Source organism: Chenopodium album, chromosome 18, assembly GCF_948465745.1.
Source record: "Chenopodium album chromosome 18, dcCheAlbu1.1, whole genome shotgun sequence".
NCBI classification, from domain to species: Eukaryota; Viridiplantae; Streptophyta; class Magnoliopsida; order Caryophyllales; family Amaranthaceae; genus Chenopodium; species Chenopodium album.
The window spans coordinates 42,463,401-42,486,301 of record NC_137851.1 but is presented as its reverse complement, the minus strand read 5'-3'; the positions used below and the strand labels follow the sequence as shown (position 1 = coordinate 42,486,301).

At 41.2% G+C, this 22,901-nt stretch overlaps 1 pseudogene; it reads left to right on the top strand.

The window, feature by feature from the left end:
* Nucleotides 1-3,411: 3,411 nt before the first annotated feature.
* On the top strand, nucleotides 3,412-4,629 carry LOC145592167 (somatic embryogenesis receptor kinase 2 pseudogene; annotated as a pseudogene).
* The last annotated feature ends 18,272 nt before the right edge of the window (nucleotides 4,630-22,901 follow it).

The window sequence follows — 22,901 nt, the reverse complement described above, 5'->3', positions numbered from 1 at the left end:
CATAATTGATTGTACACTGAATTTGGGAAGAAAGATCCTTATTACTAATAGTATAGTGAATAAAATGCTCATGCACATTAAGAACATCAAGAGTGACTTTACCAACATTCCACCCAACCCAAATCTTGCCCTTAGGAGAACAATTATAATTGGACACCCATGACTAAGCAGGGCCAAACTTCCTCTGAAAAATAGCACTCTTATGAGCCTTTACCTTAGTTTTCAAAATATCAAGAACATCAAGTGCATGAGAATGAAGTAGCTTCTTCTCATCAGTTACTTTGCCAGGGGCCTAACATACCAGATTAGGATAATCATGGCACTAGAGGGGGATTACCCTCACCCCTAATAGAATTAATAGTAAAACCACCAGGACCATCAGATTCGTCAATTTTAAGACCTGTATACACATTAGAGTGGCCAACATCCAGTATCTCTATGAGTTTGGTTCTCAGTTTTCCTCCCCATTATTCTCCACCCTTCATCAGAGTTATTTTGAGTAGTAGTGGCAGCAGGTGTGACAATAGTAAGTCTATGAATAGTTTTGTCGTGAACATCAACAACAGTTGGAGCCTGAGTAGGCTTAGGGGCCTAAACCTGGTGCTACTTGGTGGGAGATGTTGGTTGCTTGGCTTGAGCCTTCCTAGGGACAGACGTAATAGCAGCACAATCATGACCTACCTTATTGCATTTGGAACAAAAAGGTGGAGTCCATTCATATACTACTTGTAGTATTAATAGTTCACCAGAAGGGCTTTCAACATAAACGAATTTAGGCAGCACTTTAGTAACATTTATTTGAATAAGAACTCTAGCAAATGAAACTCTAAGTTGCCTAGATGTACACTCATCAACACAAATAAAAACCCTGAGCAAGCTTCTAATTTCTACTTAGAGTCTCACGACCCTAACAATTCAAAGGCAAATTAGGAAATTTAATTTTACCCAGATTGGAACAGTTCTTAGGATTTCCGCATGAAAATTAAATTTGGCATTCTAAGAATTCAAAATAACAGGTTTACCAAAAAACATATGAGGGCTAGAGCATATATATAATTGCATTCATATCATCAACAGAGTGCAAATTAACAATGAAATAACTATTATTATGCCATAAAAATATCAAGTTTCTAAATATTATTTCATTGTTAAGATATAATCGATGCACAACATCTATAATGGGGTAATAACCAGCAGCATAGAAAACAATAGCATCACTCCATTTTTTATTACCTGCATAACTCAGAAGCTTGCAATTGAGCTATTAGCTTTCTATCTTGCATTTTAGGAGGGGAAAACTAATGTATATTAACAACACTAATGTGTATAACTAGTTAATAAGATCTGAAAAGTTACATAAAACAAATACTATTAAAATAATTTATATATAAACAAATTACATGATTTAGTAAAATTGATGTGTATTGTTAGATTAATCAAAATTTGCATATTAAATAATTCAATGTTAAATAAATCATTATATATTCATATTATAAATATTTGTAAAACCAATTTTTTTTATTTAAAATTAGACGGGTAAATTGACCCCATTATTTTGAATTTTTATGCACCCCCGGCGACGACCCATCCTGCACTATACTATATGGATTCCTTTGGACATTAGAACAAACAACACAAATCATTGTAGAAATCAACAACAATATATTTAGATACTTTACCGTCCACCCAAAATCTTCCACTATTTAAAACATTAGCAGTATGAAAAAGAGTATTATTCATTAAGATGGAACGTTACGTTCATTAATCAAGCATAATTTAATTTTGCCAAAGAGTTTTATGAAACACAACTTTGAGACAAGTCTCTCAGAGTGTACCTCCCAAATCTTAACATAGTTATGGACATATCTATTAGATCGATGGACTTTCTTTGATAAATTGAATTTTTCTTGTTTCTTACGGGCAAGAACAAACAATTGTTTTTCTTACATGTTGAGCCCATGAACAACCCACATGTGTGCGTTTCCCTTGTCACACACTAAAAGACTAAAGGGGAAGTGTAGTGGTAATTAAATCCCACATTGAAAACATTCAAGAGTTACCACCACTATATAATACTAAGGGGCTACTCCCCTCATTGTCATATGGTTTTGAGGTGGAACCTTCTTGGTCTTGTAAAGTGGTGGACTTGCACTCTCCCATGACAAGTGCGACCTAGACCCGTATTTGACATTACACTTTTCAAGCAATTCATGTAGCCTTTTTTAGCATCGCAGAACAACAAATTTTACTCACACGATCTTTAACATTTTTTGTGTTTTTTGGGACGAGCCATGGGTTAGGGTTAGGGTTAAGGTTAGGGAGAGAAAGATATTGTCGGTCGGAAAAATATGCAAAACTGATTTAAAATGTGAAAATACAAATATAAATTGATAATCGAAACAAACACTAGTAATGAAGTAGAGTTAAAAAACCCTAGAAATTGGGGGAAATCGTGAGAAACATAATAGAGCAGGAGAGAGAAAGTAACAAGGATCGAAGGAAAAATAAGTTTGAACACACTACGTTGGTTTGGACATGTAAAACAAAGACCGAAATAAGGGTAAGGAAAGGAAAAGGTGGGTTCATAAGAGTCTTAGAAGTGGCTGAGGAAACCTAAGATGACTTGGATGGAAGAAATTAATAATTGTATGAAGAAATTAGATTTAAATACCTTGAGAAAGGGAATGGAGGAAATAGATCATGGATGATGATCAGTAGGATGAAATCTCAGTTCATGTAGCTGACTCATTTTTATAGAAGTAAGGCTTCAAAATTGTCACGTATTTGGCAACTAACGAAAGTTATATAAAGTTGGACAAAGCTAGTTGTTTTAAGAAAATTTTCCTGATTGAACATTGTTTAGTTATGTGAATTATACAATGTGACCCTATCGTAAATTACCCTATTATCGTGTATATGGGCTCCTTAGCTACAATTTTTCTTTATTTCACAAAATCATTCGTATGTTTGTTTGTGGTTCTTATGCATATCCTTGTTTAGATATGTCTATGTACTAACACTTAGGATGGTTCCTTTTAGTAGTATGAGTATTTTGCTTGAGTCAGACTTGTGCTTCTACTTGGCTTTTTGTTTGTATCTTTCTTTAGAAAATGTCTTTTAATTGTTGAAATGTTCTTTTCATGCCTTTATATTTTGGTAACTTCGAATAACACTCTGTGATATGAATGTTCAATAATGATAGGCAGTTAAATAACAACAGTTTGTCAGGCAAAATACCCCGGTCATTGACTACTATTTCAAGCTTAAATACCCTGTGAGTGCAGAATTTCTCTTTCATTACATAAAACAATACACTAAGTCACAAAATTTTAGTAGTGTTAGTTATAAGAGGTATATAACTTTCTTATAGTGATTTGTCATTCAACCAGCTAACTGGAGATGTTCCTCTCAATGGTTCTTTCTCGAAGTTCACCAATCCAAGAAGGTCATCAATTTTATCCGTTCTTTCTTGATGATTCTAAAGTAATCTTATGACTTTTCACTTAAATTTATCCTTGAATATTAAGGTGATTTAAAATCATCTTTTTTGGTAAATATATATATATATATATATATATATATATATATATATATATATATATATATATATATATATATATATATATATATATATATATATATATGCTTCTTATTTTCAGTTTTATTGGCAATCGTAATTTGAGGATGCCTGCAATAAGTCCAGATCTACCAGTTCAAACAGGTTCGCTTTTGTTATACTATAATATATGACAATGGTTGTATATAATATATACTATGGTGTATTGTTCTGTCCACATGTTCCTACAATATTTGTGTATTCTTACCATATTATCATTTTGTCAAATATAGAACTGTGATTAAATGATTAGCTAGTCAAAAGATAGCATTGTGCTTTGACTACTTGTTTCTTTCATCCATTTTGTTCTTGTTATGTTAAAAATATTACTGGTGTGGAGGTTTTTGTTTCCACATCATATACATTTATTGTGATAAAATTTTGTTTATTATTTATGAAGACTGACTAGTATACATCATTTACATGGATAGATTGGGTATGTATACGACTCATCTTAAATATTCATGTCATATCCTTGACACTTTACATCCCAGTTGCGGGGGCCATATTACCTGCATTAATTTTTAGTTGTAGTAAAGGGTATTATTTGTGTGACAGACAAATTTTCTTTGTTGCAACTAAATATTAACGAAGGTATTATCTTATTTTAACACTTGAGTGCATAACATACTTCTGTCTAATATTACTATAGACATCCTAATAACTAATATGGGAATGATGTTGCATATATTTAGGTATACGAAGTATTGCAGGAGAAAAAATTGGAAAAATTAGTTGATCGTGAATTGCAGGACAATTATGTTGAGAGTGAAGCTGAGCAGTTGCTCAAGATCGCTTTACTTTGCAGGCAAACTTCTCCCACAAGACGACCAAAGATGTCTGAGGTGGTTAGAATGCTTGAAGATGATGATGGTTTAGCTGAGAGATGGGTGAGATGGGAGGAGGAGGAGTTGTTATGTAAGAAAGTTAAACACATTCACCACTCTAATATTGATTGGGTTCTAGACTCTACTTCCAACCTCTTTGCTGATGAATTGTCCGGTGCTAGATGATATGTTTGGTCGGCTATACACTTACCATTATGTATTTAAGGCCCTCCACTAACTATATAATTTGATCTAGCAATGTAACAACTATTTATCGAGTCTTGTATTGCTAGTTTTCCCTCTAAAACCTCTCTCTCTCTCTAGTCCATGCCATCACATTTACTATAATATTTACGATAAATTTTATATGTGTGTGGGCGTGTGGCCAGCCACAACAATTTTTTATTTTTTATTTTTTGTTTTCCTTTTCCCACTCCTTATTGTACTGTATTTCCCTTCTCATGCTTTTCTCTCTCCTACGTTTCATGAAGATGATTTCTCTTTCCTACCTTTTATGAGGATGATTGGTACAAAATATAAACAAATTCATGCATGAAATTTACACAAAGAGCAAGTCATTTGAAAACCTCCAAATCAATAATTGAAGTTTTTATGTGCAATTTTTGGCAAAATTCTCAAGCAACTTTGCAACAAAAGCATAAAAACCGGGTTGTTGGGTTTCTGAGTTGATTTGCTGGAGTTGGGGTTCGTCGTCGTCATCGTCTTCTTCGGTTCCGTTGGAGTAGCTTCGAAAGAAATATATTGAAGAAAAAGATGAAGAAAAGGGGTTACTTATAAAATGGGTTAATTGTTGAGGGATTACTGGTAATATTGGTTACTTGAAATTATGAAAAATTTATAATATAGATTACTCGAAATTAGGGGTTACTTTTGTTTAAAAAAAAATATAATATACATAAATAAGATAGGGGTTACTTATAATATGGATTGTATTCTGTTTTGGGTATGTTATAAATGGGTTACTAGAAATTAGGGGTTACTTGAAATTAGAGGTTAGTTGAAATTAGAAGTTACTTATATGGGTTACTTGAAATTAGGGGTTACTTATAATAGGGGGTAACTTAAAATTAGGGGTTACTTATAATTGCGCGTGAGTGTTAGACTCTGTTATTTTTGCTAATTATTTTTTTAGGTAAATTCTTATTACCTATTATAATAGTATATATAAAAATTTACCTAGTATATTATTGAAGAGATGTACAAATATTCTAGTCAATTGTATAAAGGTTGAATATGATTACCAAAATGAGAAGACAATAATAAACGTTATAAATTCATATTTTTAATTTGATACACTTTTGTAGGTTCTATTATAATATACTTCATATGTATAAGTGAATCACTTATAATTTTAAAATATTTATGTTTTATAAATTTTCCTTAATTATCTAGGAGACATTGGAAAACAAATAATAAAAATTACAGTATCCAGTAACCTAAATATATTTGTTTAATGTTAGTCAATGATTTTCGGATTTGGTAAATCTATAGTAATTTTTTGTTAATAAATATGTATATGAATTTTGAATTTTAACACCAGAAAAAAGCACGAAAATGGTTTTTTAACACTACAAAAAAAAATTGTTTTAACACCACAAAAAGTTCACAAAATTGGATGTTTCAGTGTTTTGTGTCCCTCGGGAGAGTTACAACTCCAAGACTGGATCCGACAAGGACGCCTGTACCTGCAAAATGAACGGAGCTCCGGATGGTCGGAGGTTCGCCTCCGAAGATTAAGTTAGTATGGAATTGGAGTTTAAACGTGCGGAAAGTAAGTTATCTGCTTGGATTCCAAGCTCAAGTGTTCTGTTTCTTGCGAGTGACAGATTAGTAATGATTGGAACCTGCCCCAATAAATGGGGGAATGTCCCTATTTATAGGGTCTTTGGGAAGTGTGCCCTCCCTAGGGTTTGGTGACCTAGGGATTAGGGCACGCCATTTTTAGGGGCCCCTTGGGATTTGGGCCTTGAAAGCCGTCATTTCCAGGGAGCAATATCCGCTTGACACGTGTCACCATCTAGACGGTCCAAGTTGGCACCCCTTTCAGTGACACGTGTCACGCTCTAATTGAGCCACTTGGCGGGGTATAAAATACCCAAATCATTTGCCCCTCGTAGGGGTCACGTGCCGCCTGTGATAGGTGTCAGGCTATGAGTGGTTGGTTTTTTAACCATTTACCACGGGTGAATCTAAGGATTTTTACCCTAGATTCTTTACCTTTTCTATAAATAGGGGTTGACCACCCTTCATTTTTCACACGTTTGTGAATCTTTGAGAGAATCCAGAGCCTTTGACTTTTGAACTCTTGTCTTCTTCTTTGCAAGCATCCGACTGCCGCCCGCAGGTCCGTCTGTAAACAGACGTCCAAGCTTTTTTCAGTCGTCCCCCATTACTTTTTATAGGTAACCGCCTGCTTCTTTTTCTTTCCTTTTTTACTTTTTTCTTGCTTTGTTTTTGAAAATGGTTTCCCAAACGCACATGGCACGGCCTAGAGTTATGATCAGCCGGTCACCGGGGACGGTTGAATCTAGAACTAGCGATGCCGAATGCTCGTTCAAGGACTCTGCTTTGCGAACTCCCCCGAATCCGACCGTTTCTGTGTGTGTACAAGACACCATGGCCAGGACCAACAGAACAACCAGACAATATAATTCGAATGGTTCTTTCTACCATTCGGACGGGTCCACCGTATATTCAGACGGCTCCATTAGGGTGCCCGTCAATGAGCTTCGAGATCATCCTCCAAGTCTTTCTTCTGACCCTCCTCCAACTCCAACCTATTACCATTCCCCAACCTCCAGCGGTACTCCCAGCGACTCAATCTTGTGGGAGGCTGAAAATCAGTCTATGCCCGAGCCTTCTAGACAGGCGTCGGAGGAGAGACTGAGGGAGGACCCTGCTGGTACCAGCCGGTAGTCCCTCAGCTCTGGTGAGAGTTCTGATGGCGACTCGGCCTCGTCATCTTCTGACAGTGCCTCCATTAACTCGGAGGAGGCACGAGCTAAAATAAACACGGCTAGGGAGTCTTTGTCTGTGGAAAAAGGTGAAGGCCGGGCCGAGCCGTCTGCTTCTCGCCGCCTGGACCGTGCTCCTTATTATCAGCACATTCCTGAAGGCAGGCGGAACTCAATGAAAGCCGACCTGGCCAAGTTCAGTTCAAAGCATGTCATGGGACATGGCTATCTTCTTTCCATGCCGGATGCTATAGATACGGTCGTCTACCCCAGAATGGCCAGCTACCATGATGAGAGCTTTGGTTGTTATGAGGCAACCATTCAAGCGGGTCTGCGCTTCCCTCTCCATCCGGCTGTGGATAGAATTCTTGATGGATACCAGCTGGGTATCTGGCAACTTGTCCCGAACTCCTGGATTAATATAATCGAGTATGTTGCCGCATGTGAAATGCTAGGGTGGATCCCAGCTTTGAGGCGTTCGCCCACATGCATTATTTGAGCTGAGCGCCGAAAACAGGTGGCGAAGGCTGGTACACCTTGACCACCTGCAAGGGGTACATGATGGCAGTCGGGAAGGAGTCCAAGTGGAAGGACTGGAGGACCAAGTTTTATATAGTCCATTCCTCTGACCGCCTGCTGAATCAAAAATATAACAGGTGGAACAAGAACCCCCCCTCTTGGCTGGAAAGAAAGCCCTGCCGCCTCTTCCTAGGCGACCCCAGGAGGTGATTTCTAACAAGGATCTGTTCAAGTTGTCTACCCGGACAAACGAGCAGATGGGGGAGAAGAAAGCAACCCCCCTAAGTTACATTCCCCGTTACAAGTGGTTCTCGGCGGGGTGTACTTGGCCGCCTGCGGCCTGAGTACAGAGATGCCGAGAGGTAGTCGGCCACTTGATATTTTTAATGCTTTAGTTGTCTCCAATAATTACTTGAATGTTTCTAACTCTTGTTTCCTTGTGCAGACAAAGCTCTGGAGAAACTCTCGGCCTCCAAGAAGTCGGCTGCAACCTCTGCAGCATTCTATCGTTCGAACCTCTCTAAGAAGCGGACGAACGAAGAACAAAAATCAGGCAGAACCCCTATGGTGAGGTTTTACCACAATTGTCTTTTTTGAACAAATCTTTTCTTTGTCCGCATGCTTTCTGAATATTCCGTGTTTTTACAGGGTGGTTCCACCAAGCCTTCTCCCTCCAAACCATTCGATCCTAAGCTACAAAAGCAGAGGGCCGGAGATGTAGGCGCTTCCGGTAGGTCAAGAAAGCACATTGCCCATAAACCAAAGAAAGGAGGCGACGACTCCCATCCCGACGCTGACACGGATGTCAGCAAGCCGGATGCTCATAAGGCATCGACGGATGGCAAGCCACACACTTCTGCTGCCGGCTCAGCAGGGGAAAGGATGAAGCCCGCCAAGGAAGTTGAGGACACGAAGGGTAAGGGCTACTTCCCCTTGATTCTCTTTACATAGATGTAGACCATTCAGCCTGCTTTTGACATATGTTTTCTTAATTTGTGCAGCTGCTGCTAAGAGGCTGACTGTTGTCCAAATGGCCAAGGATATGCTGCGGTCGCTGGACCCTGAGGACAGGGCGTCTGTTTGAGGGGTCGGCACCTTGAACTTGGATGACATCTTGGGGAACCTCTGCGAGGTAAAGAGTTTGTATAGATTCTTACAAATCAAATGCATATCCGCTTGATGCTAACCATTCGTCCCTTTGACCGAATGCAGGCTATGCTGCGCGTGCATGGGCTTAGAAAGCCAATCCTGGAGAAGTCCAAGGAGGTAACGACTGCTAATGACCAAGCTGCCTATAGTTTAGATAGAGCTCAGTTTGAAATTGGTCAGAAAGAGTTATTGACACTTGATATGATGTATTCCCAGGTGGAAGCCAACCTACAGGTGAAGCAGGACTTGGACACGGCTCGGACGAAGATCAACTACCTTAAGGCAGAGGTTAAGGGCCTTAAGGAAAATCTTGAGCCCTTGGAGGAAGCCAAGCAAGATGCTGAGAAGGCCAAGCAGCGAGTTGGCCGCCTGGAGCAGCGCCTGGCTAACCAAGAGAGACAACTCCGAGCCAAGTACAAAGCTCGTGGCGAGGAGGAGAAGGAGGCCCTTGTCAAACAAATGATGGAAGACAATGAAGCCATCATGCGGATGGCATGGGAAGCAGTCAAGCTGGGCGTTGACTATGAGACTTGGAAAACCAAGTATGATAAGGCCAATAATGATTTCAACGCCCGCCTCCTTCAGGAAGCTGAGGAAGAGGCGGCCAAAGCTGCTGCCGAGGCATCCGACTCTTCATAAGAGTCCTCCGAGGATGAGGATGAGCAGGAGGGAAAGGAGGAAGAGGAAAATGAAGTGCAGCCGACGGGTAAAGACAAGGAGGATGCGGCTGCCAACAATGAGAACCTTCCCCTAGCTACTTAAGCTTTTTATGTATTTTTCTGCAACCGAATGGCCAAGTATTTGCTTTTCTGGCCTGCGTGCCGAGTATCCATGTATTCTTACCGACCGAGGGGTCGGGTAGTTTAACTTTCCTTCTGGCAACGCCGGCTAACTCTTTCAGTCGTCCGTTTTGGGCGGTTGTTTCTTTTATTGAAGCATCTGGTCATTTGACCGGTTTTGTTTATATTGGCATTATGCTTTAAAAATTTTTAAAGCTTTCAATTTTTTTTGGCCAAGTATTTTTTGGCCAAGTATTTTTAACCTATATACCATGCGGATGTCCTTGCCCCCGGACGGATGTCGGTTGGTTTCGGTTAAATGGATTGATTGACTTAGAAATTATTGATACTTCAAAGAGTATGTATGGTTTCTAAGTCAATCAATCACTATGGTGATTGCCCTAAACCAAGCGATAGATGACCATCTTGATTTCAATTACTTGAATGCATCCGGCCAAAGGCCTCGTGAAATATAGATAAGTCGCTGAATTTTTGACTTAGCTTATTTGTTTAAAAATAATTGTCCACCTGCCTTGCCCCAGAGCTAGAACAGGCGGTGAGATAGCCTCTAATATGAAATATTAGTCATTTTCCGCTTGTGCTAGAACATTCGAACAACTCAACGCTTTTTAGATTTCAAGTTAGATTAAATCAAACAACTGCGAGCGCTACCTTAGCGCATTCGGTAGGGCCGCTTGATGTGTTCGTAGAGCAATGTGCCACCCAAATGGGAGATGCTTCTCCTCAACGAATTCGCCCGAATGGACGTCGCCGGTTGTCTGGCTCATGTTGGAGCAGACGGTCGTACTCATGTTGGAGAAGACAATATTTTGAATAATGATATCCGGCCATTGGCCTCTTTTTGAAATAATGGATAGCCGTTAAAGTGTTTGTGACTTAACTTAATAAAAATTGAACAAGTAGGGTCGGCTGCTTTGACGCAGTTGGCCCCTTCAAATGGGTTAAGGGCATCTGCTGTTGGGACAGACGCTCATTAAAACAGTAAAGTTGTCTGCTCATTGTGCAGGCGGTGTTGTGATAATTTAGAGCTTGGCCCGCCTGTACATTGGGCAGGTGGAGCCTTAACAAAATATTAAAAAGACAAGTTTGGAAATGAAGGCATATTCTCATTAACAAATCGAGAAATTTTCAAAATGCTTAGAAGTAGTACTTTTTTAAGTTGTCTACATTCCAAGTTCTGGGCAGCTGTCTGCGTCTGGTTTTTCCAGGCGGTAGGTGTCGTCTCTTACTTCTTCATAGATTCGGTAAGGACCTTCCCGATTTGGGGTTATCTTTCCCTGCTCATTCGCCCTACCGACTGTCTCTATTTTCCGTAACACAAAGTCCCCAACTTTCAAAGGGCGCTTGTGTACTCTTTTGTTGTAAGTTCTAGTCATCCTCAGACGGTAGATCTCATGGCTCGTCATACAACATGATCCGAAGAGTCGGCTCATAGTGATCAATGGGCAAGACGGCCTCTGCCCCATACACCATGAGGAATGGGGTTTCTCCAGTTGCCCCTTTTGCAGTCATTCTGATGGCCCAAAGGACGTGTGGTAGTTCATCCGCCCAAAGGCCGCCAGCTCTTTCCACTTTATTTTTTATCCTGTTTGAGATTAACTTGTTAAAGGCCTCGACCTGGCCGTTTGCTTGGGGTTGGCTGACTAATGCGAAATAGCTTGAGACCCCCTGGTCTCCCAACCAAGTCTTAAGCTGAGGCATTTCAAACTGAGGACCATTGTCAAAAACCATTGACATAGGCACCCTAAAACGGGTGATGATATTCTTCTAGATGAAGGAGATGACGTCCTTCGTCTTGATGTTTTTGACCGCCTCCACCTATACCCATTTGGTAAAGTAATCCACAGCCACTAAAATGTAGCGTTTGCCGCCTGGAGCAGTTGTGTAAGGCCCCAAGATATCCATGCCCCATTTAGCAAAGGGTATTGGGCTGTGGATGGCCGTCAGATCAGTGGGCGGACGATGGATTAACTTGCCAAATTTCTGGCACTTGTCGTATCTTTTAACCATCTCCATAGCATCTGACTCAAGGGTCGGCCAGAAGTAGTGCCGCCTGTGTAACACCCCAATAATTCTCCCTTTTCCAAACTACTTACTTTAAATAAAATAGTGGAGAACCATTAACATGTTACCACCACGTGTTAAAACGTTACGGCTTTATCAAAGTATCGCAGCGGAAAATTAAACTTAAGTCTTTAAAATAGCATAGTTTAGAAAACGAATAAGTCAAAGCTTCAAATTGGAACCATATAAGGCCCTTATTTAAACCAAACTAATATTCAAAATCCAAAACATAAATGAATAGCAAAGCATAAATAAGTTCAACACAAGAATCGAATACTCTCAATCACACCAATCCCTTGACAATGCATATGTCAATCCCCGAACTTCAAATCATCAAGCTAACCTGTGCAATACTGCTCCCCAATAATACAAGTTTAATAATTGGATCATCACAGGGTCATTGAAAGGCGAAGGCCATGACCAAAAGAAAACACACACAAAAGCACGCAATCAGCAAAGCTGAGTGCATACAAGCTACAACGCACAAAACCTGGCATGTTCAACTAATTAAAGTAAATAAACATACAACTTGAATTCATTAATCAAGACTCTACACTTAAACAATTCAATTGACTCAACATACTTACTAATCAATTCCAAACACTTGAATCTTTATATTTAATTCAATTAGTTTAATTTGGAGTAAGCAATAGACGAGGTTGTCCAATCCACCAAATCATTTTGATCCCAAATGACCATTTAAAATAAAAGTTTAGCGCGATGCAAGAATGGGCGCGACTCCATTCTCACAAAGTTAGTTTAGGATCCCATCTAACTTTCATTATAAAATAAAATGTAAATACCAAAAGAAAAGAGGACATGTTGATCAAACAAGCCTCAGAAAGCCATGGGCTACCACCATGTACCCCAACCCATGATTGTCAATACTCTAGAAGTCACGCTTTCCAGAGTTTTATTGCTCATCCATGTTTCACTTTACGTGATTACAATTTTAATTAATAACCGACCCATTCAAGAATACCATATATAACAATCATACATCAATTCACTTTTAATCTTATTAAGGACAATGGTGCACATCACAATTGACCTTTAATTCCATTAAACTTCCAAATTATCCAAAATTGTTGAACATAGAACAACTCACCTAGCCATTCGGCTTAATCCACCTTTACTCAACATACTAACAAGTCATGATTGAGTTAATAAAATAATAACAACTTTGTGGAATAATTAATAAATACATTCCACTCAAACCATTTAATTCCAATCCTTCAATACTCAAAATATGGTTAATAAACCAATTCAATAAAAATATGCTTGTATCAACATTCCATACAAACAATTAATCCAATATAATTCAAAGTGATTGCATCCATAATTCCATACAAACATAATTAATTCACCAAAACATGTCTCATAAACATAAGCACATGAATTAATTAAATGTATAACCAAACAATTTCCAACCAAGTGTTCCCTAATCATGAAACTAAGTTCTTTCCTTTTGGTACCTAAACATGATACTACTTATAACGATGTAGACATGTACGTACCTCGTATAAACAATCCTTTGTGCCACTTTTAATCAATTAAAAGTCTCCTAGGGAATAATCACCTCCTAGAAAACAACCAATAATCACAAATTAATACCCAAACAAATTTCCAGCAATATAATTTGATTTAGAACACCTTAAAACTTCCTTTAAAACATGTTTTTATGCTTAATTAATCGATAGAAATTGAATAGGAACAAAAGCCCCAATTTAGTTGCTCATAAGAACCCTAAAATCCCAATTTCAATAAATTAGAACCCTAGGTTTTAAAATTATAAAATCTGAAAATTATAACAACAATTATAATCTGAAATTATTAGTTTAAAACATCAAAAACATGATTTTGATACTAAAAATATAATCTTTATACTATAAAATCAAAACCCAAAACTAATACATTTATAATTAAACAAGTAGTAAAAAACAAAGGAGGAATAAGGGGAAGGATGGCCACGGCAGGTGGCCGGCGGTGGCTGGGCAAACCGCCGGTGGTCGGCGCAGATTTCCGGCAGGTAGGGGCGGCGGACTGAGCAGCAGCAGGCGGCAACAATGAGTACTAACTCACGTAGGAAGGAGGAAAAAAAAAGAAAAAAAAGAAAAAGAAAGAAAAAAAATGAAAGAAAAGGAAAAAGAAAAGAAAAATAAAAGAAATAAATTAAAGGAGAAAGAAAATTAGACTAACCTCTTGTGTGGGGAAAATTTTTGGGGATGTATGGGGTATTTATAGGAGAGAGAATTCTAGGGTAAGTAGGAGTATTGAGCCTCATAAAAAATAATGGGCCAAGTAAGTAAAGTGGGTTAGGCTTTATTTGTTTGGACATGAATTATAGAATTAAGGTTCATAAAAAGTTCTTTGTAATAAAATCGTTTATCAACCCAAAATAATTAGAAAATTTTGAAATTAAATCCCGAAAAAATACAAATAAATATTATAAATAAAATATAATTTCATTTATAATATATTTAAAAATACGGGGGATTAGAGCCTTGCCCTGGCGGCCAAGGATCTGCCGCCTATATGCGAAGCGCAGTTACCCGCATGCAGTTCTTCGAGGACCTCTTTACCCTTTTCTGGGGTAAAACACTTTTATTAGGGCTTCAGAAAACCAGTCTTGAAGAGTTCTCCTTGTCTTATCTCGAAGTTTGCAGCTCATTTCTTTAGCACAGCCGCATCTTGAAGTGAATCAGGAAGTGTGCTGTCTGTAAGATATGCCCGGATGCTGTCCATCCAGGTAGAGCTTCGGTCTAGTACTCCAATGGTTCGTAAGTGATTTCTAAGCCTTGCATTTCAATCTCCCATTTGAGCATTCGTCCAGAAGACTCCAAGGTTGTAAGTGGCTGCTTGATCGGTGGGTCTGTATAGACCACCACCGCATGTGCTAAGAAGTAAGGCTTTAACTTCTTGGCAGCCATGTAAAGAGCGAGGCCAAAATTTTCAACCATGGGGTACCGAAGCTCTGCGTTTCTAAGAACGTGGTTGATGAAATAGACCGAGAGCTGGATGTCGTCTCTTTCAGCTAAGAGAACATCACTTAGGGCATGATCTGAGACATTCAGGTACATGAAGAGCTTCTCTTTGGGAAAAGGGCTAACCAGCCTTGGCAAAGAGTGCAAATGAGTTTTTAACTTTTGAAAGGCCGCCTCAGCATCATCTCCCCATTCAAAGTTAGCCTTCTTCCTGATTGCCTAGAAGAAGTAGAGGCACTTGTCGCCTAATCGACTGAGGAATCTCCTTAGGGCCGCCAGGCAACCTGTTAGCTTTTGCACTTCCTTGACAGTACGGGGCGACTACATGTCGATTACCGCCTCTATTTTTTCAGGGTTGGCCTTTATCCCCCGTTGGTCAATCAGGAATCCGAGAAACTTCCCACACTCAACACCAAAGACACACTTTTTTGGGTTAAGCATGACCTTGTGCCGCCTGAGTGTGGCGAATGTTTCTCGGAGATCAGCAAGGTGATCCGCCTGCTGCTTGGATTTGACTATCATGTCATCAATATACGCCTCTACATTCCTCCCAATTTGGTTAATGAAGACTGTATTAATCATTCGTTAGAAAGTAGCAGGCGCATTCTTCAAGCCAAACGACATCACAGTATAACAGAATAACCCCTGATCAGTGATGAATGTCGTCTTCTCTTGATCTTTTTTCCACAGGGGAATCTTGTGGATACCTGAATAGGCATCCATGAAACTCATTAGGGAATGTCCGGCTGTAGAGTCGACCAGACTGTCGATCTTCGTAAGTGGATAACTATCCTTCGGACATGCTCTGTTTATGTCAGTGTAGTTAACGCACATGCGCCAGGTACCATTCGGCTTTTTTACTAACACCACGTTAGCAACCCAATTAGGGAAATTACAAGGCCGAATGAACCTGGCGTCCAGCAGCTTTTTTACTTCAGCAGCTGCCGCCTAACTTCTTTCCTCGCCGTGGTTTCTTTTCTTTTGCCGGATGGGCTTCTTTTTAGGGTCCACGGCGAGTTTGTGGACAACAAGATCCGGGCTGATGCCTGGTATCTCTTCCACTTCAAAGGAAAAAATGTCTTTAAATTCTTTCAGCAACTGGTGCAAGCTTGCACCCAGCTTGGCAAAAGCAACCGTTCCCACCTTAACAGTCCGCTCTGGCCGACTGTCGTCCAGAGGGATATCAATGTGCTCACCAGCAGGCTGGGGATGGAGTTCATCTAACCGTTCTCCAGTCAGTGATTGCTATTGCTTTTCTTTTTTGACCACCACCAGTTGGTCAATATTTCTTTTCTTTGCGGCTGGTGGGGCCGGATGTTCATCCTTGATCGTATCAAGGTCTATTGCTCTTTGCCCTGACCGGCTGCAGCTGCCGCAGGCTTGACGTCCGAGAGATAGCAATCTCGAGCCGTCTTCTGGTCCCCGTTCAGGGACCCAACAGTTCCATCATCCTTTTCATACTTAACAGCATGAGGGCAGGGATGATGACGGCCTTGAACTCATTAAGAGTGGGTCGGCCAAGAATGAGGTTGTAGGCGGTCAGCTCTTCAACCACCAGAAACCGGATGGTCATGTGCCGACCGCTTCCTTTCTCTCCCAGGTGGACAGGCAAATCAATCCGTCCGACTGGGTGCACAACTCCTCCCCCAAACCCAACAAGGGGATGGGAGACATCCATCATGTTGTCCGGCCTATATTTAAGGATGGACAGACATTTGCAGCTGATGATGTCTGAGGAGCTTCCTGTGTCGATTAGGATGCGGCCAACCTTTTGGTTAGCCACTTTGCATTCTATGACCACAGGGTCATCATGCGGCCGACGGACTTTGCCTCTGTCCGTTTCGGTGATGATGACTTCGGCGAAGGCGGATGTGTTGGCCGCATGTCCCTCTTCAACAGAATGAACCATCTTTCTTAGATGATCCTTGGTGCCCCGCATGGTCGGGCTACCCCCGGCGAATATGCCTGCTATTGTGTAGACCAGTTCTTCATCGGTTTCGATACTACCAGTAGGCTGGGGAGTCTTTTTGCTAGACTGCCCCGGATTCTCCTTTGAAGTCACTTTGGACTTCACATAGGACTTTAGGGCTCCTTTGTCAGCCAGTCGGTCAAGCGTCCGCTTGACCGTCTAGAGCAGTAATTGGTGTCATGGCCAACATCCTCATGGTAAAGGCAGTATTTGTTTTTGTTCTGATTTTCAGCGGAACCCTTCATAGGAGTCGGCTTCTCAAGAGTCAGCCGATCCTTTATCTCCATGAGGATGGAGCAACTGTCCTTGTGGAACTCGTACCTTGGAACGTACAACTTCCACTCTTTTTTCTTCTTCTAGGCCGGTTGGTCGGAGTTATCAACCGCCCAAATCCCTTTCTTCTTTTTGCCCTCTTCTGGTTTTTGAGACGGCTGAGCAGGCCGACTCTCCTTCTGTTTTTCTGACTTCTTTGAGTCCGACTGCTTATTTGAGGACAAAGCTCGGTCACCTGTATATGGGCTTCCGCCTCTCGCAGAGCTCCTGGAGGGTGAAAATTTGCTTGCGGAAGAGTTCATACTTGAAAGTAGACCCGTCCTTCAGACCTTTGAAGAAGTCTGTATAAGCAACCTCATTAGACAGCCCATTGATCTGGATTCTCACCAGATTGAACCGCCTGACGTAGGAGCGCAACCCTCCTCTATCTCCCTGCTGCACATTGCCTAAATCAAGGCTCGTTTTCTTAGCAGGGATGTTCATAGAGAAGTTAGAAGCAAACAAGAACGCAAGCGTCTTGAAGCTATTGATGCAACTAGCCGGTAGATTGCCGAACCACTATTGGGCTATGCCCTTAAGGGTGGCTGGAAAACAGCGACAGCATGCAGCATCATCCAGCCCTTGTAAGTACATGAGGTGGGTGTATGCCAGAAGGTGATCTTCTGGGTTGGTGGTACCATCATAGGTCCCAACCAACACATTTTTTACCTTGGCCGGCTGTTCAGCTTCGGCTATTTCCCTAGAGAACGTAGAGGGTTGCTCCCCAAGGTTTTGTAGCCTAAGGTGCCAGTCCATAGGCTGATAGTTATATGTCGCCTGTCCTCCAAAGTAGGCAGGCTGGATGTAGGGCAAAGCAGGCGGCCTGTATAGTGGCTGAGTCATATACTGCGCCGAGTTGATCACATGGGGTCCCGACTAGGCGAAAGGGCCGCTTGACGGGGTCCCATGCACAGATTGAGAATTCTTCACAGAGGTATTCCGAAAGCTATCATGATAAGTTGACGTAGAAGCCGACTCTGACAACTGCTGGGTCTTCTTCGCTCGAGGTACTGTCGAGCATCAAAAAATGTTCTCTTGCTACCATCCGGCTATACATGCGGGATGGTTTTTGTTGTTGAATCAGGAAAACGGAGTCTTGAGGGGTCGATCTGATGTCGAGCCTTCTCCTTTGGAGCAGGATGAGGAGTCGACTAACAGTCCCTGACCGACTTCTGCTTCCCAGGCTGAGCTGATTTCTTGGCCGACTGTTCCTTTCTAGAAGCTGGGTGATCGCTTGGTGATTAAATCTTTGATTTCACCCTTGAAACTGCTCATGAATTTCATGAGCTCATCTCGAGTGACTGGGGCTGACCCTGTCGCCTGGGATGGATAAGTCGGCTGCCCTGAGGGCTTACTTGACTGCCCAGGGGGCCTGCTTGGACCCATCGGGTTAGCATTGCGCTCCCGCCTATCTTTATGACGGATGCGCTTTGAGATGAAGGAGCCGTCACGGGCTACATAGGTTTCGATGTCTCCATCGTCACCAGAATCATGGTCCGACTGGACCAGTACTTCTTCCAGAGGCCGATTGGTCTCCGAAGGCGGCACAAGTGGTTCTTGTGAAGCCATCTTAAAGGTACTCTCCCCACAGACGAGGCCAAATGTTTCGGGGTTTTCTGTGTCCCTCGGGAGAGTTACAACTCCAAGATTGGATCCGACAAGGACGCTTGTACCTGCAAAATGAACGGAGCTCCGGATGGTCAGAGGTCCGCTTCCGAAGATTAAGTTAGTACGGAATTGGAGTTTAAACGTGCGGAAATTAAGTTATCTGCTTGGATTCCAAGCTCAGGTGTTCTGTTTCTTGAGAGTGACAGATCAGTAATGATTGGAACCTGCCCCAATAAATGGGGGAATGTCCCTATTTATAGGGTCCTTGGGAAGTGTGCCCTCCCTAGGGTTTTGTGACCTAGGGATTAAGGCACGACGTTTTTAAGGGCCCCTTGGGATTTGGGCCTTGAAAGCCGCCATTTCCAGGAGGCAATATCCGCTTGACACGTGTCACCATCTGGAAGGTCCAAGTTGGCGCCCCTTCCAGTGACACGTGTCACGCTCTAATTGAGCAACTTGGCGGGGTATAAAATACCCAAATCATTGGATGTTACCAGTTTTCGTCAAAATATTCGTTAAATGGGGTCCATTGTGCCATGTGTTGCTATATTATTAGTTTAAAAAAAGAAAAATTTAAACCCTAAAACTAACCCAGCCACCCAAGCTTCACCGCCGGCAACGCACCGTCACCCCAGCCCCACCATAACCCCTAGTTCCCAGCCCAGCTACCAGAAAAATCCTCTTTCTCCCTTTTATCTTCCCCAAAACTAGCAGCCTCTCCCACGAACTCCCTCAAAATCGGCCAGAGTCGGCCGATTTAGGACTTGGGTGGTCGATTTCGACCCAAAATCAGTCAATTCCGACCATTAGCAGCGTCTTTGGTGGCCAATTGTAGAGCATTCATTAAACGACCGACCTTTTTTGGTGGTCGTTTGGGGGAGGCTGCCAAGTTTAGGGTGGGGGAAAAGAAGAGGGAGGAATTTCTTGTCACTAGGGCTGGAATAGGGGGTGTTGGAGGTGGGGGCACAGGTAGCCGACAGTGGGGTAGGGGTGGCTGGGGTTAGCTTTAGGGTTTTGGTTTTTTTCTTTTTCTTTTTCTTTTTTTAGCTAATTATATGCCAACACGTGGCTTAATAAACCCCACTAACGGATTATGTCAAGAATCAGTTAAGTAGTAGTAAAGCCAATTTTGTGAACTTTTTGTGGTGTTAAAATAAAAGTTTTTTTTGTTGTGTTAAAAACCAATTTCGTGTTTTTTTGAGGTGTTAAAATTAAAAATTTTCTATGAAAAATCTTGTAAAATTTTTTAAAAAAAAAACTTAGATTTTTTATTTCTTAAAGTTAGAGGGAAAACAGCACCATGAAGTGACATGTGTCATTCATAGTGTCTGTTTTAGTATTATGTTATTAATTGATTTTTTTTTCCTTTTCTTTCTTTTTTCTTTTAATTTCCTTATATTTTTTTCTTTCTTTTCCCTTCTTGCTGTGAACCTTGCGTGGGAATTCATGGATTGTTGCCCCACTTGAAACCTCCATCATTGCCACGTTAACGCCGGCGACGTACCAGCTAGGCAGCTATCTGTCGGCCACCACCCACGGTGGAGACTTTAAGTTTGAGTGGTTCCTAGTATTGTGGCTAGTTTGAAAGCTTATATAAGTAGGGTTAAAATAGAGAAAAGTTGACAAGGTAATAATCGCGTCGTCAAACGACTACACCTAGATCAAATACAATTTATACAACCTAAACAAACCTAATACGAGTATAAGGCAAGCATAGGGGTCGAACCACAGAGAACGGTTAAACACCACCAAATGTTATCGACAATTAAGCTAGTCCGGAATAGGAGATAAATAAACTAAAGTCTAAATATGCTAAAACAAGAAATAAAACATTAAGGGAAATGGTTTAGGAATAGCATTCACTTGAACATAAACAAAGGCATAGAAATTGAATTAATTATGAACTAAACATGCTCAAATATCGAAATAAAGGATCCAATCTAGCCGCCTTCCGGGGTCAATTGGCTTCTCCTAACAATGCCTCTATGTTTCCACATTAGAACCATATACTAGGAGGTACTATTAAATAACAATCGATACTAATGAACCTTAACTAAGTCAACTTCCGTTCCTTGTTAGCAAAGATTCACCTTTAATCAACCAACAATGTGCACTTGCAAGAGGATTAAAGAATATCAAGCATATAAAGATTTTAATCACAAATAAATCAACTCTAAACCTAGAACATGCTCAAGATACAACTACACCACAACCATCCCCTCAATAGGGAAATTACTCACTAATCATGATAATAACAAGATTAATCAACAAATAATCAAGAATCAACATGATCAACAAGCAATACCAACAACAAAAATAATAATCAAAATAAAACAATAAAAATAGAGGAGAGAGAGTTAGAGATTCTCATTGATTGAAGATGAAAGTCTACAAACAAGATGATCAATCTTCTTCTTCAAAATCCAAGCTCAACAATGGTGAAACCCTCACTTTCTCTCTCTAAACTACTCTAATCCTAAGCTAAACCTAGAGAGAGAAGCTCTCCTAAAACTAGGGAAAAAGATCTAAAAGAATGAAGTTCTTCTTTAACAAAACAAGCCCCGCAATATATAAAGAATCGCGCAAAAACGCTGAACAGGACCCACTGTGCGCCCGCGCAAGGATCTGTGCGCCCGCGCATGGTAGCTGTGCGCCCGCGCGTGCGCCCTCGCAGCGGTCTGTGCGCCCTCGCAGCGGCCTGCGCTCCCTCGCAGCAGCCTGCGCGCTCGCGCAAAGTAGCTGCGCGCCCGCGCATTTGTGGGTTGCGCGGCTTGTGCTTGGGTGTGCGCGCCCGCGCGGTGTGGGTGTGCGCCCGCGCACATGTCGCGCACAGGCCGCGCAAAACTTTCTGCCTCGATTCTGCAATTTCGCCAATTTTGCGCGGGTTCTCACAGGGCTGCGCGCCCGCACATTATTTGCGCCCTTGCACCTTGCTTTCTTCGATTCTTCTCTCATGATTCCTTGGCTTCTTCTTTGCAATCCAAGACTTCAAATACCTAAGCACAAACACCAAGGGAAGCAATAAGGTATAGGGAACGGTGCAAACACGCAATGAAGGCAAGCATACAACAATATACGCGATTTCATTAAAATCACATTGAGACATGTATGCACGCATTATTGGAACAAAACAACTACAAAACACCCTAAGACAAGCTAAAACAAGGCATAAACACTATCCTAGGAGTGACATAAATGTCACTCATCAAATTCCCCCAAGCTAAACCTTTGCTCGTCCTCGAGCAAAGCTAGGGCAAAAGAGAACAAGAGGAAATTATTGAAAGCAAAAGAAACAAAATAGAAACAAGGAGAAAGAATGTACACTAACTCACTGTCGTAGGAATCACGGTTGTTTTTAGCTACAACAAGCCCTTAAAACCCCAAAGTCGCCTATGAGGACGAGTGAGGTCTCGTGAGGGTTTCCTAAGAGCATACCCCACAACTCTCGACAAAAACCAAGGCAAGGCAAGAAAAGGAAAAGAAACACAAAGAGAAAAAAAAACAAAACACAGGCTCATATATGGACAAGAGATAAGGACAAGTACTAATGGATGCAAACCTTTCTAAATGGACAAATGTATGCACGTTCCAAGATGTCAATGGTTGATTGAAACATAACACATGCTAAGCATAGAGAACTACTTAGGACTCAATCCACCCTCGCCCCAACCAATAGGGCCACGTTCTCTCCACTAGCTTCAAATCAACCCTTATGCTAGCTTCTCAAGATTCCACGAAGGAACCGGAAAAAGATAAAGAAATGAAAAACTTTGAGAAGGTAATCCCGACGTCTTAACTATGCATACTCTTTCCATAGGTTTGAAGTCTATCTCCCTCCACCGTTCTTTTGACCTAACCCACTAGAGTCTAAGGGTCTTTTTATTGGTTATAACGTAAGGCTAAGGGTTAAGGCGGGGTAAAAATTTAAAATTTGGTGATATTTCCTAAGTGAAGCAAAAAGTGCGCCCGACACTCAAAAACACTCAAGAATTCACTAAATATCAAGCAAAAATACCACTAATGCCATTCCCCAAGCTTATTCAAAACAAACACACAATATTCCCCCAAGCTTGAACAA